We start from the raw sequence: 17009 nt of genomic DNA, 5'->3' as shown, positions 1-17009 counted from the left end.
CATAACACATCTGCTTACATTGGAGGGAGTCATTAAACAAGATGGCTACTCCACCTCCTTTCTTATGCACTCTAGCCTCGCTCATAAAGCTGAAGTTGGGAGGAGTTGACTCAATAAGAACAGCTGCACTGTTACCTTGGTCTAGCCAAGTTTCAGTTAAAAACATAAGATCAAGATTGTGGTTGGTGATAAAATCATTGATTAAAAATGTCTTTCCTGTTAAAGATCTGACATTTAATAAAGCTAAGTTTAGTGTGCTGAGGGTATTATCTGCACATTTCTCTGTGATAGTTTGTGGCTGACGAGGAATAGATACTAAATTTGATACATTTGTAGAGCCGGTTGAGTGTTTCCTGTTACTTAGCAGATTCACCATTGTTTTTCTATTACCTATCAAGACAGGAATTGAGGAAGATACCATCACGTTGGGTCCTGGCTTGTCCTGGGAGGGGTCATGAGTGCCATTAGCCTTGTAGCCTGGACCCAGTACATATCAGTTAGAGCTTGCTGTATTGGCCCGGCAGGGGGTAAGGGCGGTTGGGAGCGCGTAATACAGCGCGTGAAAATGCTTGCTGCTGGATGCCGGTGAGAGGAAGCAAGTGAGAGACTCCCCCTCTTGGGGGGGTGGATCATCGCTGGTGAGTGCTAGTGGGAGGGGGGGAGTGAGAGACTCCCCCTCTTGGGGGGGTGGAGGGGGTGGATCCTCACTGGTGAGTGCTAGTGGGAGGGGGGGAGTGAGAGACTCCCGCTCTTGGGGGGGTGGATCCTCGCTGGTGAGTGCTAGTGGGAGGGGGGGAGTGAGAGACTTCCCCTCTTGCAGTAGCTCATCAATTTGGCTGAGCTTCAGTGTGGCAGCTTTGATGAGGCCCTTGATTGGCGAGCGGGGTGGAGGAGGGGAGGGGCATCGTTGGGTTGTTGTCGATGGGGGGTGGTGTGAAGATTCTTCTTCCTGGCGCGGGTGTCTCCCATAATCAGAGCTTTGTTGAAGCAGCTCTTCAAGGTTTCTGCCATGTTGTGATATGTCTTCCTTCTGTTTTGGTATTTCTTGTCTCTTGTCCTTGACCATGGCAGAGGGAGCAGATGGATGACGCAGAGAATAGAACAGATTGGAGATAAACAGTTTTACTCCTGACCTGTTAAGGCAGAGTCCATTTCTCTGAAAAAGATGGTATCGTTCCCAAAAAAATGGAAAATTGTCAATGTAGCGCACTGAGTGAGTGGTACAGGCAGTTGAGAGCCATGTGTTCAGTGCCAACAGTCTGCTGAATCTCTCAACCCCTCTTCTGACTGGTGGTAGAGGGCCGCTGATAAACACCTCCGCTTTCAGAGACCTGACTGTGTTCAGCAGATCAATAAAGTCTCGTTTAAGAACTTCCGACTGCTGTTGCGCAACGTCATTTGTCCCCACGTGCACAATGATGTTTTCCACAGTTGGATGTGTAACCCCGATATGCAAGATTTTTTTTGTCATGTCAGCAACCGTATCCTACTAAAGATAAGGTTTGATTATAAAGGAGAATATTTTACCTCATCCAATACTGCTATGGTGCTCCGGAGTTCTTTTCCTGCTGCACCTCCTTTGTTGATGAAGACCGTTATCAGCTGGTCAGAGGACTCATCCAGTTGAGACAGGAATCTCGCTATCAGAGGGACGGTGGTAATTCGAATGAACTCCCTGTTGATCTGAAAACATGAAAATATGCAAAGCAAAATTAGTCACCCTTTCTCATTTAATCAGTAGGTCCACTGCATGTGTCAACATATGAGGCTAAATTAAATAACAATTACTTCATTATTTTCAAACAGAGCCGACCATCTGCTTTTAAACTCAACCGGTGGCTTGTCCTGGACAACCTCTTGTCGTCAGAATGAGAAGGTCCACTCCATTTTTTTCTTTGACTACCATCTCGTTGTTTCTCTTCTGTACCTCGGTCAACAGTGCGACTCTTTCATGTTCAAGGCTCTCTTTTGTTTCTCCTTTCCGAAGGCCTGGACAGTAATTCACTTCAGCCTTCCAAGGCTGCCTTGCTCTGCTTTTGTGATTTGTGCTTAAGAGAGTTCACAGCGATTTCAGGGCAGCCGAGTTTGTTTGCCAAGTCTCGAGCGGAAGTTTGCCATCTTGTACTTTAAGCTCTGTTTCAACATTCATAGCCTGTTCTGTCTCAGACATGGATGGGCCTTGAAAAAAGCTTCAGCGGCATCGCTTATCTGTAGATTGTTGAGTACTTAAATATATTTAAACATACTTAAAGCGCCACCTACTGCTTACAGGAAGTCCTCATAACTCCTACATACATTATCCAATTTACCCCAAATTGCTCACGCTTGATGAAGGACGTGTCCTGAACACATCTGTAGGTCAGTTTTGAGTCATACTTATAGCGCCGCCTACTGGTGACAGGAAGTTTCTCTCTGTACTGGACACCGAAATAGCACACACTTTAACGGCGCCGCACCCCGACAGGTGTGGGGTGCGAGGGCCCGCTCACTGCTGCTTGCAGTCCTAGTTGTTGTTGTAGTTATTAAGGCCTGAGCGCTGGCGGTACGAGGCCCTATCGAAATTGTAAGGATTATTATTATTCTTCTACCTTCTCCTTCTCCTACCTTCTTCTCCCCAAACAAATGCCTTTTTGCTTTATGCCATCTGTGACTCCACTGGGAGATTCCCGGACGTTTTTGTTGGCTATGGAGGTAAACGACACACGGGTCCTGCAGAACAGCCCTGTGTACACCACTTCCCTGTACCCCCCCACCTGGTTATTTCCTCTTGGGAGATGGAGGCTACCCCCGTCTGGAGCAGCCAATTGCACTTGTGACCCCTTACAGGCACCCATCACAAGGGAGGGTGCAGGAGCGCTTCAATGGGAAGCATGGCAGGGCCCGTTCCATCATTGAGAGGACGTTCGGGGTCATGAAGGCACGGTGGCGGGCCACATTGTTCAAGGCACTGGAGGTCAGGGTCACCTTCTGTTCGGAGGTTGCCCTGGCCTGTGCGGTCCTCCACAATGTGTGCCTCACAAACGGAGACATCATGGAGGATCTGGAGCTCCAGCCTGATGAGCCTGATCCCCCTGATCCCATCGACCTACAGGACATCCAGGAGAGGAATGGGGCCCACATCAGGGACAGGACCTCCGGGAGAGGGGCCCACATCAGGGACAGGACATCCAGGAGAGGGGCCCACATCAGGGACAGGACATCCAGGAGAGGAGTGGGGCCCACATCAGGGACAGGACATCCAGGAGAGGGGCCCACATCAGGGACAGGACATCCAGGAGAGGGGCCCACATCAGGGACAGGACATCCAGGAGAGGAGTGAGGCCCACATCAGGGACAGGACATCCAGGAGAGGAGTGGGGCCCACATCAGGGACAGGACATCCAGGAGAGGGGCCCACATCAGGGACAGGACATCCAGGAGAGGAGTGGGGCCCACATCAGGGACAGGACATCCAGGAGAGGAGTGGGGCCCACATCAGGGACAGGACATCCAGGAGAGGGGCCCACATCAGGGACAGGACATCCAGGAGAGGAGTGGGGCCCACATCAGGGACAGGACATCCAGGAGAGGGGCCCACATCAGGGACAGGACATCCAGGAGAGGAGTGGGGCCCACATCAGGGACAGGACATCCAGGAGTGGGGCCCACATCAGGGACAGGACATCCAGGAGAGGAGAGGGGCCCACATCAGGGACAGGACATCCAGGAGAGGAGTGGGGCCCACATCAGGGACAGGACATCCAGGAGAGGGGCCCACATCAGGGACAGGACATCCAGGAGAGGAGTGGGGCCCACATCAGGGACAGGACATCCAGGAGAGGAGTCATCATGGAGGATCTGGAGCTCCAGCCTGATGAGCCTGGTCCCCCTGATCCCATCGACCTACAGGACATCCAGGAGAGGAGTGGGGCCCACATCAGGGACAGGACATCCAGGAGAGGAGTGGGCCCACATCAGGGACAGGACATCCAGGAGAGGAGTGGGGCCCACATCAGGGACAGGAAATCCAGAAGAGGAGTGGGGCCCACATCAGGGACAGGACATCCAGGAGAGGGGCCCACATCAGGGACAGGACATCCAGGAGTGGGGCCCACATCAGGGACAGGAAATCCAGAAGAGGAGTGGGGCCCACATCAGGGACAGGACATCCAGGAGAGGGGTCCACATCAGGGACAGGACATCCAGGAGTGGGGCCCACATCAGGGACAGGACATCCAGGAGAGGGGCCCACATCAGGGACAGGACATCCAGGAGAGGAGTGGGCCCACATCAGGGACAGGACATCCAGGAGAGGAGTGGGCCCACATCAGGGACAGGACATCCAGGAGAGGGGCCCACATCAGGGACAGGACATCCAGGAGAGGGGCCCACATCAGGGACAGGACATCCAGGAGAGGAGTGGGCCCACATCAGGGACAGGACATCCAGGAGAGGAGTGGGGCCCACATCAGGGACAGGACATCCAGGAGAGGAGTGGGGCCCACATCAGGGACAGGAAATCCAGGAGAGGGGCCCACATCAGGGACAGGACATCCAGGAGTGGGGCCCACATCAGGGACAGGCTATGCGCCCACATCTCCGCACCTCCAGGCTCCGTTGAGGCATCATGATTATGCCAGGTGCTGATTTTTGTTTGGACATTTGAAGCCTCGTGATTCAACCAGGAGCTCATTTATGTTTGGACATTCGAGGCCTCGTGATTATGTCAGGGGACTTTTTTGGGGGGATAAACCTTTTCTGTTCACCTTGTTGAAATAATTTCATTTTGTGGTCATCAAGCTATGAACGGGTTGCTGTATATGTTGCTGCTGTATATGTTGTGAATATTCAGGTCCTGGCCAGAATGGGCCAGTCTTGGGACCTTGGCTACAGGCCTACTAGTTGACTAGGACCATTTTGTTCTGCAGTGCACCAAGTGACCCAAAAAAAAATCCCTAGTAGGCATAGCCTACATGGCAATAAACATCTTCTGATTCTGCAATAACTACAAGGCCTGTGATCCATGTTTGTGATTGATCCAAAAGTATTGTACTACTCAATTACATTCCAACACCCCCTCCTCTCCCAAATCCCCCTCAGGGCAAACATTTCAAATATTCATACTGGGAATCTCAATTCAAAGAACACTGCACTGAGACAGATGAGGAGCAATTCATATTTAATGTTGCCGTCTGAAGCTCACAGGCTCACAATGATCCATGCACACAGAAATCAAATTAAATCAGGCCAACCCCTACAGTTGATCACCATTAAATACAAGATGAATCCAAACCCTGCAAATGTGCTTAGTTGTGCTTCTCGGCCAACTGGCTAAAAATGTCAAGGAGCCTGTCCATCTGCTCCTCTTTTCTCTCTGCTCCTCCCTGTCATCCAGCTCCCTCTGCCTGTCATCCAGCTCCCTCTGCCTGTCATCCAGCTCCCTCTGCCTGTCATCCAGCTCCCTCTGCCTGTCATCCAGCTCCCTCTGCCTCGTCTCCTGCCTTTCAGTGTAGTCCTTCAGGTACTCCAGAACCTCGTTCTTCCTCTTCCTTGTTCTTCTGGAGGGTTGGGTTGAGGTGGTGGATGACCCTGGAGTGGTGGATGACTGTGGGGTGATGGATGACCCTGGAGTGGTGGATGACCGTGGGGTGGTGGATGACCGTGGGGTGGTGGACGACCCTGGAGTGGTGGATGACCGTGGGGTGGTGGATGACCCTGGAGTGGTGGATGACCCTGGAGTGGTGGATGACCGTGGGGTGGTGGATGACCCTGGAGTGGTGGATGACCGTGGGGTGGTGGATGACCGTGGGGTGGTGGACGACCCTGGAGTGGTGGATGACCGTGGGGTGGTGGATGACCTTGGAGTGGTGGATGACCCTGGAGTGGTGGATGACCGTGGGGTGGTGGATGACCGTGGAGTGGTGGACGACCCTGGAGTGGTGGATGACCCTGGAGTGGTGGATGACCCTGGAGTGGTGGATGACCCTGGAGTGGTGGACGACCCTGGAGTGGTGGATGACCCTGGAGTGGTGGATGACCGTGGGGTGGTGGACGACCCTGGAGTGGTGGATGACCGTGGGGTGGTGGACGACCCTGGGGTGGTGGATGACCGTGGGGTGGTGGATGACCCTGGAGTGGTGGATGACCCTGGAGTGGTGGAAGGCCCTGGGGCAGAGGTACTGTCCACCTCATCATCAGGCTCCTCTGCACCGTCCGATGAGGAGTCGACTGCGGTGGCTATCAGGTTTAGGGGCCTGATGGAGTCCCTCTGCCCCAGAGCCTCATGCATGGCCGCGAAGAATGGCCAGTTTGCAGCTGTGACCTGACCACTCTCCGCCCCTGACCCAGTCCTTGGCAGTATGAGATCCTGTGTGACTGGTAAAAGAAACAAGGTCAAATCAACACATTACCCTTTTGATGGACCTTTACTGATTATCCATGGGACTGGGGCCCACCACCATTAGTGGACAGTAAACCCACATAGTGAAGGAGCCTACATGTGATCCAGTGGCCCATCCATCAGAGAATAACACATAATTGCTTCACCCTATAATTTTCTTTAGGTTCTCCCATTTCTTTGCTGCTTGTATGGCAGTCAGGATGCCCTCCAATCCCATATCTCTTATGATCACACTGTTGGGAAAAGCAATGTTGGGGGTTCGTTGCATTGATATTGCAACTGTTATAGATTGACTACACTAAACCAGGCCAGGTCCAGCCTGGCTTATGTGCGTGGCTGGCTTGTCCAGGACTGGTAGGACGGAAGCTAGTCATGCCACTGAAATAGCTGTGAATTGAAATGACATGAAATAATGTCTGATAAATTAAGATAGGTCTTGTCGCCTGGACACATCAGTTCCAATGCTTCCAATGCTAATCCAGCACAATAAGAGCTGGATAGCCAGTTAGCTACCTGTCTTGAAAATGCATGTTTATCATAGTTTTTAGCAGAGGCCCATAGACCTCCATTATAAAGCACTGCTCGTGCACAGAGGGAAAAGGAGCTAGTTAACTTTACTACTGCACAGATCAGTTAAATGTTGGTGTGTATGGATCAGTTAAATGTTGGTGTGTATGGATCAGTTAAATGTTGGTGTGTATGGATCAGTTAAATGTTGGTGTGTACCGATCGGTTTCATTGAGGACAAAGCGACATTTGAGCTAAACTTGCTATGACAGCGGCGTTCCCCTTTAAGTGAGATGATGCTGATGTGATTTAATTTAATTCAGCTCTGTGTGTGTGTGTGTGTGTGTGTGTGTGTGTATGTGTGTGCACGTGTGTGGTGATGGAGGGACGGGCTATGGAGCGATGGACTACATTACTAAATTAATGTGATGAACTATGCACTTGGGTCACTTTATGTATATAGGGTCACAGGGAACTATGCACTGTACACGTGTCACGTGTCATGTCTTGTATGCTACATTACATTACATTACATTACAGTCATTTAGCAGACGCTTTTATCCAAAGCGACTAACAATAATTGCATTTAACGTAGGAAGAGCCAATGTACTACTACTTGCCAGAACTCACAAGTGCATTTTCTTTCTAAAACAAACAAGTGACTAAGAGCATAATCTAGTGCTGAAGGCAAAGTGCAAGAATCACAATCTAAAGTACAGTGCAATATAATATAATAAGTGCTTAGGTGGGAGGATTGTTGTAGTACTTCTTGAAGAGATGAGTTTTGAGCCTGCGACGAAAGATGGGCAGCGACTCTGCTGTCCTGACATCAGTGGGCAGTTCATTCCACCACTGCGGGGCCAGGACAGAGAAGAGCCGTGACCGTGTCGATCGACCGCAGGAGCCTCGGAGTGACGAGTGCTAGTCCTGTTTTTTGTAATGCAGCACTGCCTCTACCTCTATTAAGAATGTCTCCGTAGGGAGACAAATAAACTTGAACCTTGAACATGGAAATATGGAGGGAGTGACGCAGGGACAGAAGAGTGATGGTAAGAGAGAGAGAGAGGCCTAGTGTTCTGGGCTGAGTTTCCCAGAGGCATCGTAGCGCTATGATGAACGCCATAGCTTACGATGAACGTAGCGCTACGATGCCTCTGGGAAACTCAGCCCGGTCTGGTATTTCCCTGAGCAGACATCCTTGTTAAATCACAGTGCGTTGCTATCTAAGTAGTTTCATGCCATACCTTGAGATATTTACAATACCATGAGATTATTAAAAGTAGGGGAGCTGAATTAAATTAAATTACTTAATTAATCAATGCCTATTAATACAACTGTTAATCTATAGATTCACTTATATCAACTTTCATCTAGAACAACAAACCCCTGCGTTTGCAGAAATAGTATTACTATTGGGCAGCCAACATAAGGGCGTTCCTATACTGGATGAAGGACATAGAGGATTCTGCCCCCAAATGAAGGGTTCATCCTCCGGCACCACTTCCCTACCTGCATTACTATGCTCCAAACCTCCATTGGGGAAATCTCTTTGTATAGCAGTAATCCCATTGTTTTACAGTCACTAAGAATTTGTAACCAATTTACCGCCATTTTCACTTCTCCATTGCTGAGTATCAGCTTTGATAGTTACAAACCAGATGTTTACTCCTTCAATTTCAGGTGGAGCTTTCAGTATCTGGTCGAGGAGAGGGATCCAATCATTACATTACCTTTTTTATGGATCACTTTGTTTCCATAAAACAACTGGTGTACAAATTTAATGTGCCTGGTTCACAATTTTTCAGATACCTACAACTGCAAAGTTTTGTTGTTTCGCATTTAGTCTGTTTCCCTCTGTATCCTGCTGGATTATATTTTTTCTCTTAGGACAGGTTTTAAGCAGGTTATAGGTAGGATATATGAGCTTCTCAATTTACACAATTCGACAATTTTAGATGGTCTCAAGGGTAGATGGGAAGAGGACATGAACGAATAAAGTACAGTTGGAATTTGGCAGAATATTCTTCGAAGGATTTATTCATTTTTAAAAGGCATGTGGTTATACAATTCAAAGTAGTACATCGACTTCACTGGTGCAAAACTAGACTGTCGAGAATCAGACTAAATTTGGATCCTACATGTGATAAGTGCAAACAAGCTCCTGCGAGCCTCTTACACATGTTTTGGACATGTCCAAGATTGTACCATTTTTGGCAATGTATTTTTAATACGTTCCCAACGATTCTTGAGGAGCCAATAGACGACCCTCGTTATATTGCACTATTTGGTGTCGTACCGCCTGATGTCCAACTATCCATCCATCCATCCATCCATCTTCATCCGCTTATCCGGGGTCGGGTCGCGGAGGCAGCAGCTCCAGCAGGGGGCCCCAGACATCCCTTTCCCTAGCAGCATCAACCAGCTCTGCCTGGGGAATCTTTAGCTGCTCACAGGCCAGTGCGGAGATGTAGTCCCGCCACCTAGGTGATTTTAGGTTTTAGGTATTTAGATGTCCAACTAAATATATAATAAATAAATGCAACGTACAGGGCTGCGTTTCTAAAAAGCTTCTTTTGTTAAGAGGCTCTTGGGCCATTCATTTAGAGCGTTCTGATTGGTCAACTGGTCTGGGCAAGCTCTCTGATTGGTCAACTGAATGGGCTAAAGAGCCTCTTAACGAAAGAAGCTTTTGGGAAACCTGGCCCTGGCCTTTTGTACCCTGTTGGCCAGGCAACTCATACTGTCTAGGTGGAAAGATGCACTACCTCAAATCAGAAGGTAAGGTTCCCTCTCCAAGGGTCCGTATTGAAGGTTCCCTCTCCGAGGGTCCGTATTGAAGGTTCCCTCTCCAAGGGTCCGTATTTAAGGTTCCCTCTCCAAGGGTCCGTATTTAAGGTTCCCTCTCCAAGGGTCCGTATTGAAGGTTCCCTCTCCAAGGGTCCGTATTGAAGGTTCCCTCTCCAAGGGTCCGTATTGAAGGTTCCCTCTCCAAGGGTCCGTATTGAAGGTTCCCTCTCCAAGGGTCCGTATTGACATTTTGTATAATGTGGCAGCCCTTCCTAGCCTTTATAGAAAATATGGCGGCCGAGGATATAGCCTCGTAATATATCATTTCTTTTTTGCATTGTTTTCTCTCTTTGTATCTTTTTATAATTTCATTTCATTTTTTAAATACTATTGCTACTGTTATTATGCATATCAGCTGCTTTGATAATTGTTGACTACGATTAGCTACATGCAATTTCTTTGGTGTAGGTCTGTGGGATGGGTGCGTTTCTGGGTGGTATGGGAGTTTATTAATGTTTGTGTTTTGTATATTGTGAAAATGATAATAAAAAGACCTTGATTCTGGAATATGTAGAGAGTGGGTCGTATGCCCACCTCCCTTGTTCTCTGTAAAGCGCATTGTGTTGCCTCTGGGTATGAAATGGCTATACAAATAAAGCTTTGATTGATTGATTGATTGATTGATTGATTAAAAAAACAACAACACACTTTGTCTAAGATGATGGCCCATGTTGACAGATCATAGGGCTGTGGTATACAGTAGGTATTGAATATTCAGATCATAGGGCTGTGGTATACAGTAGGTATTGAATATTCAGATCATAGGGCTGTGGTATACAGTAGGTATTGGATATTCAGATCATAGGGCTGTGGTATACAGTAGGTATTGAATATTCAGATTTCCCGCTAATTAGCCTTCTAAATTTGGGAACCTTGTTTATCGCAACAGCACCCCTGTTGTTTTTGGTCAATAATATTGGTTCTAAAGGTCTAGAGCAATGAAACTTGGTTGTAGTTATGTATCTACATATAGATATACATATAGACCTATAGATATACATATAGACCCATAGATATACATATAGACCTATAGATATACATATAGACCCATAGATATACATATAGACCCATAGATATACATATAGACCTATAGATATACATATAGACCCATAGATATACATATAGACCTATAGATATACATATAGACCTATAGATATACATATAGACCTATAGATATACATATAGACCTATAGATATACATATAGACCTATAGATATACATATAGACCCATAGATATACATATAGACCCATAGATATACATATAGACCCATAGATATACATATAGACCTATAGATATACATATAGACCTATAGATATACATATAGACCTATAGATATACATATTGTTATGCCCCCGGGAAGGGGGGGGCACCCCTGAACAGAGAACCGGACCAGGGCAGCAGACCCAGAGAAGCAGACGGACACCAGAGCAACTATAATAGCCCGAAGGCGGTTTTAATAAATGATAAACCAAAGGAACAAAAAAGGGGGATAACTAAGGTACTGCGGTGACCACACCAGGAGAAAAAGTAAACACAAAAACACAGACGGACTGCCACTTTAAGGTGGGGGGTATGTATGTGTGCGTGCGTGTGCGTGTGAATGGGATGTGAAATTAAGTGTATGGATGCGTGAGGGCAAATGGCTATGTGGAGGGATGTTGTCTGTGTGCGTGCGTCAGGCTACCGCGGGGACTGGCGAGCCGGAGAGATCCCCGTGGAGGAGCGTCAGGGGGAGAGGTCTGGTCCGAGGGGCACGAGGCGAGCGAGAAAAAAAGCCGGTGGAGAGGGGAAGTCCGGGAGCTGCGTTGGTGGCGCGGGCGCCGGCGCGGAGGCGGTAGGCAGGGCGAATCGCGGAGCGGGAGGGAGGCGCGGAGTGGAGCTGGGAGAGCCGAGTCACAGAGGGCGGCGCGGGACGAAGACGGGGTCTTGGAGGGGAAAACGGAGAGAGGGACACGAGGAGTTAACGAGAACAAGGAAAACAACAAAGGGGCGTACAATCAGCTGGGAGCTTAGCAAAGAATTACCAAGATCTCAGTATAACCAAGCACTGAGCGGCGGGGCTGCTGGCTTCTTGTAGCCGCCCGAGATGATTGCGGCAGGTGAGCCTGATTGGTAACAGGCTGCACCTGCCGCGGTCTCGGGCTTGTTCCCGGGAGTGACCCAGCGCTCGTTCGCCCCGGCCCTGGGTGAGGCGGGGCCTGGGCTGGGACCACAACAGGACCCCCCTCCCTAGGGGAGACACCGGGCGACCGACCGATGGCGTCAGGATGGACCCGGTAGAACTCCCGCAGCAGGCCAGGGTCGGCCAGATAGGAGCGGGGGACCCAGCTGCGGTCCTCCGGCCCATACCCCACCCAGTCCACCAGGTACTGGAACCCCCGTCCCCGGCGGCGGACCGAGAGGATCTGGTTGACCTCCCAGACCAGGTCGCCACCCTCGAGGACCCGGGGCGGTGGCGGCGCAGGGGCAGGCGGAGACAGGGCAGCTACTGGTTTGACCTGGGAAACGTGGAAAACTGGGTGGACCCTGAGGGAGGCTGGGAGACGCAGCCGGAGAGCCGAGGGGTTGATGATCCTCTCCACAGTGTAGGGCCCGACATACCGAGGAGCCAGTTTCCGGGAGACGCCAGGGACGGGGAGGTTCCTGGCCAGCAACCACACTCTCTGCCCCAGGTGGTAGGCAGGGGCCGGCACCCTCCGCCGATTGGCGCTACGCTGGGCACGGTCTCTGGCTCGCAGCATGGCGGCGCGGGCATTCTTCCAGATACGCCGGCACCGATGGAGGTGAGCCCTGGTGGACGGCACCGCAACTTCCTGTTCTTGAGAGGGGAAGAGGGGTGGCTGGTAGCCCAGGGAACACTCAAACGGGGACAAACCAGTAGCCGAACTCACCATGGCGTTGAGGGAATATTCAGCCCAGGGCAGGTAACGACTCCAGGAGGCGGGGTTGCTTGTCGTTATGCAGCGGAGGGTCGTTTCCAAGGCCTGGTTGGCCCGTTCCGCCTGCCCGTTGGTCTGGGGGTGGTATCCCGACAAGAGGCTAACTGTGGCCCCTATTCCCCGACAGAAAGCCCGCCATACCTTAGAGGTGAACTGGGGTCCCCGGTCCGAGACGACATCCTGGGGGATGCCATGCAACCGGACCACATGGGTGGTGAGGAGGTCTGCCGTTTCAGCCGCGGACGGGAGTCCCGGGAGAGCGATGAAGTGGACCGCCTTGGAGAACCGGTCGACCACGGTCAGGATGGTGTTGTTGCCTTGGGATGACGGAAGGCCAGTCACAAAGTCCAGGGCGATATGTGACCATGGTCGACCGGGGATGGGCAAGGGGCGGAGGAGGCCGGCTGGAGGGCGGTGGAAGGCCTTGCTACGGGAGCAGATGTCACAAGCGGCCACGTATTCCCGGATGTCGGCTCCCAAGGTGGGCCACCAGAACCGCCGTCGGATGAACTCCGCCGTCCGATGGGCCCCAGGGTGACAGGCCAACCGACTGGCATGGCCCCACTCCAGGACCTTGCTCCGGACGGCGGATGGGACGAAGAGGCGATGCCGGGGCCCACCGCCTGGGTCGGGCTGGGCAGCCCGGACCACCGATTCGACTCCCCAAGTGACCACACCCACCACCCGGGCCGGGGGGAGGATGGCATCAGGGCGTTCGGTGGTGCTGGGGGCACTCTCGGGGAAGAGTCGGGAAAGGGCATCGGCCTTGATGTTCTTGGAGCCCGGGCGGTAGGTGAGGGTAAAGTCAAACCGGCTGAAGAAAAGGGCCCAGCGCGCTTGCCTAGGGCTGAGCCTCTTAGCCGTTCGTATGTACAGGAGGTTTTTGTGGTCGGTCCAGACCACAAAGGGTAGCTTGGCCCCCTCCAGCCAGTGCCTCCATGCTTCCAAGGCGGCATGAACGGCAAGGAGCTCCCTGTTCCCCACGTCATAGTTCCTTTCCGCAGGCGAAAAGCGTCGGGAGAAGAATGCCACTGGGTGGAGACACTGGTCCTCTTCCGACCGCTGGGACAGGACGGCCCCGATACCCAAATCCGAGGCGTCCACCTCAACGATGAAGTGTCGAGAGGGGTCGGGGAGGATGAGTACCGGAGCTGTCGCGAACAGGCCCTTAAGGCCTGAGAATGCCCTCTCCGCCTCCGGGGTCCAGAGGAAGGGGCTGAGGGTTGAGGTGAGCGCGGAGAGGGGCGCAGCAACTCGGCTGAATCCTCGGATAAACCTGCGGTAGAAGTTGGCAAACCCGAGGAAACGCCTGAGTTGAGTCCGGTCGACTGGGCGTGCCCACTCCACCACCGCGCTCACCTTCTTGGGATCGGCCCGCACCTGCCTGCTCTCCACGATGTGGCCCAGGAACTCCACGGAGGCGGAGTGGAAGACGCACTTCTCCGCCTTGACGAAGAGCCTATTCTCCAGTAGTCGGTTGAGGACCAGGCGGACGTGTTGAATGTGTTCCTGCTCCGTCCTGGAGAAGACCAGGATATCGTCCAGGTAAACGACGACCATGATGTTAAGCATTTCCCGGAGTACATCGTTTACCAGAGCCTGGAAGACAGCTGGGGCATTGGTTAAGCCAAAGGGCATCACCCGGTACTCAAAATGCCCCAGGTGGGTATTGAATGCAGTCTTCCATTCATCCCCCTCACGGACACGCACCAAGTGATAAGCATTGCGTAGATCAAGTTTGGTGAACACCGTGGCGTGGGAGAGTGGCTCAAACATGGAACTAAGGAGTGGCAGTGGATACTTATTTTTTATGGTGATGTCATTAAGCTGGCGGTAATCAATACAAGGCCTCAGGCTGCCGTCCTTCTTCGAGACGAAAAAGAAGCCCCCGGCAACCGGGGAGGACGACGGCCTTATGACTCCTGAGGCCAAAGACTCAGTGATATAATTGCGCATAGCCTCCTTCTCCGGGACGGAGAGGTTGTACAACCGGCCGACGGGATAGGTTGCCCCGGGAAGGAGGTCTATGGCGCAATCATAAGGGCGGTGAGGAGGGAGTGAGAGTGCACTGTCCTTACTGAAAACGGGTGCCAAATCGTGGTACGCGGGTGGAACACCAGTGAGGTCAGGGGGTGAGGGTTCGCGTTTGATCTCACTGGACAGAGAGTGGGCGGAGCGTAAGCAGTTGGCATGACAGGCCACGCTCCAGCCCAAAATCCGTCCAGAGGACCATGAAATGTGCGGGTCGTGTCTGTCTAACCAAGGTCTGCCCAGGACCAACGGAGCCGTGGGTGCGTTAAGTACCATAAACCGTGCCGTCTCTACGTGATTGCCAGACAGGGTTAACGTGAGTGGTGCGGTGCAATGGGTGATCTTACCCAGAGAGCGACCATCTAGTGCCTGCGCCGAGAGGGTGGTATCAAGGGGGACGAGCGGGATGCCTGCCTGCTGGGCCAGGGTTCGGTCGATTAGGCACTCGTCGGCGCCCGAGTCCAGGAGAATCCCTGCAGAGAGCGACTCTTTTCCCCATGAAAGAGTGGCTGGGAACAGTTGGTTAGGCTCCCTCCGGGATTGGGGCAGGGTGGTAAGGCTCACTAGAATGCCCCCATCTAGTGGGCCAGGGCTTTTGGCCGAGAGGGGCAGGCGCGGATGACGTGGCCCGCCTTACCGCAGTAGAGGCAGAGCCGGTCACGCATCCGCTGTTCTCTTTCCTCCGGGGACAGGCGTGATCGGCCCAGCTGCATGGCCTCCTCTTCGGCCCCAGGAGGAGACAGGTGGCGGGCCCCAGAGGCCGTAGAAGGGGGCGAGGGGTCCCGGAAGGGATGGGCAGGATCCCTGGGGGGCACCCGGTTTGCGAGCGGTTTGTGGGGTGGCCCCAGCCGGTTGGCGCGCTCCAGACGCCGCTCCCGCAGCCTCTCGTCTACCTGAAGGGCAAGGGTGGCCAGCTCAGCGAAGGTGGCGGGACGGTCTCGGATGATCATGTCTTTAATGGTCTCGCTGAGGCCCCGCCTGTAAGCACTCCGGAGCGCCACGTCATCCCACCCGCTGTCGGCGGCAAGCATGCGGACCTCCAGTGGGTAGTCCGCCACTGACCGCGACCCCTGTTGGATGGTGTGTAGCCGCCCGGCCGCGTCTGCCCCCTCTGCGGGGTGGTCGAACGCCAGCTTGAATTCAGTGACAAAACACTGGTAGTCAGCAGAGAGCCCGTTGTTGTGGTTCCTCATCGCCATGGCCCAAGCTAAGGCCCGCCCCGAGAGCAGTGACATTACTAACGCCACCTTGGCGGCGTCTGACCGGTATCTTGAGGGCTGGTGGCAAAAAAGTAGTTCGCACTGCCCCAGGACGCCTCGACACAGATCAAACTCCCCGGAGAATGGCCTGGGGCAGGGGAGGTTGGGCTCAAACCGGGGCTCAGAGGGTGTTTGCTCGGGGGGCTGGGACCAGCTCTGGGGAGCCGGGTCGTTTAGGCCGGGCAGGGAAGAGCGTGGCTCTGGGGGAGGACCGGACTCGGGGGGTGGCAGATGAGTGAGCCTGGCCACCATCTCCGCCAGGCTGGAGACCTGATGAGTCAGGGAGGTGAGCACGCCCGCCGTGGCATGGGAGGCCGTCCGCAGTTCCCCCATCTCCGATGTGACTCGGGCAAAAGCGGTGTCGAGCTCCGAGGTTAGCTTGTTAAGCTGAACGGTGTGGCTACGGACTACGGTCTCCAGGACCGAGGGACCTGGGGGTGGGGATACTGCGGGCTTAGCTGCATCCGCCTGCCCACTGGGTCTGCTTTGGTCCATAATGGCTTGGTTATTCTGTTATGCCCCCGGGAAGGGGGGGGCACCCCTGAACAGAGAACCGGACCAGGGAAGCAGACCCAGAGAAGCAGACGGACACCAGAGTGACTATAATAGCCCGAAGGCGGTTTTAATAAATGATAAACCAAAGGAACAAAAAAGGGGGATAACTAAGGTACTGCGGTGACCACACCGGGAGAAAAAGTAAACACAAAAACACAGACGGACTGCCACTTTAAGGTGGGGGGTATGTATGTGTGCGTGCGTGTGCGTGTGAATGGGATGTGAAATTAAGTGTATGGATGCGTGAGGGCAAATGGCTATGTGGAGGGATGTTGTCTGTGTGCGTGCGTCAGGCTACCGCGGGGACTGGCGAGCCGGAGAGATCCCCGTGGAGGAGCGTCAGGGGGAGAGGTCTGGTCCGAGGGGCACGAGGCGAGCGAGAAAAAAAGCCGGTGGAGAGGGGAAGTCCGGGAGCTGCGTTGGTGGCGCGGGCGCCGGCGCGGAGGCGGTAGGCAGGGCGAATCGCGGAGCGGGAGGGAGGCGCGGAGTGG

Source organism: Borostomias antarcticus (assembly GCF_949987555.1).
Source record: "Borostomias antarcticus genome assembly, contig: scaffold_169, whole genome shotgun sequence".
NCBI lineage: Eukaryota > Metazoa > Chordata > Actinopteri > Stomiiformes > Stomiidae > Borostomias > Borostomias antarcticus.
The sequence above is the reverse complement of the archived record's forward strand: the minus strand, read 5'-3'. Positions refer to the sequence as shown.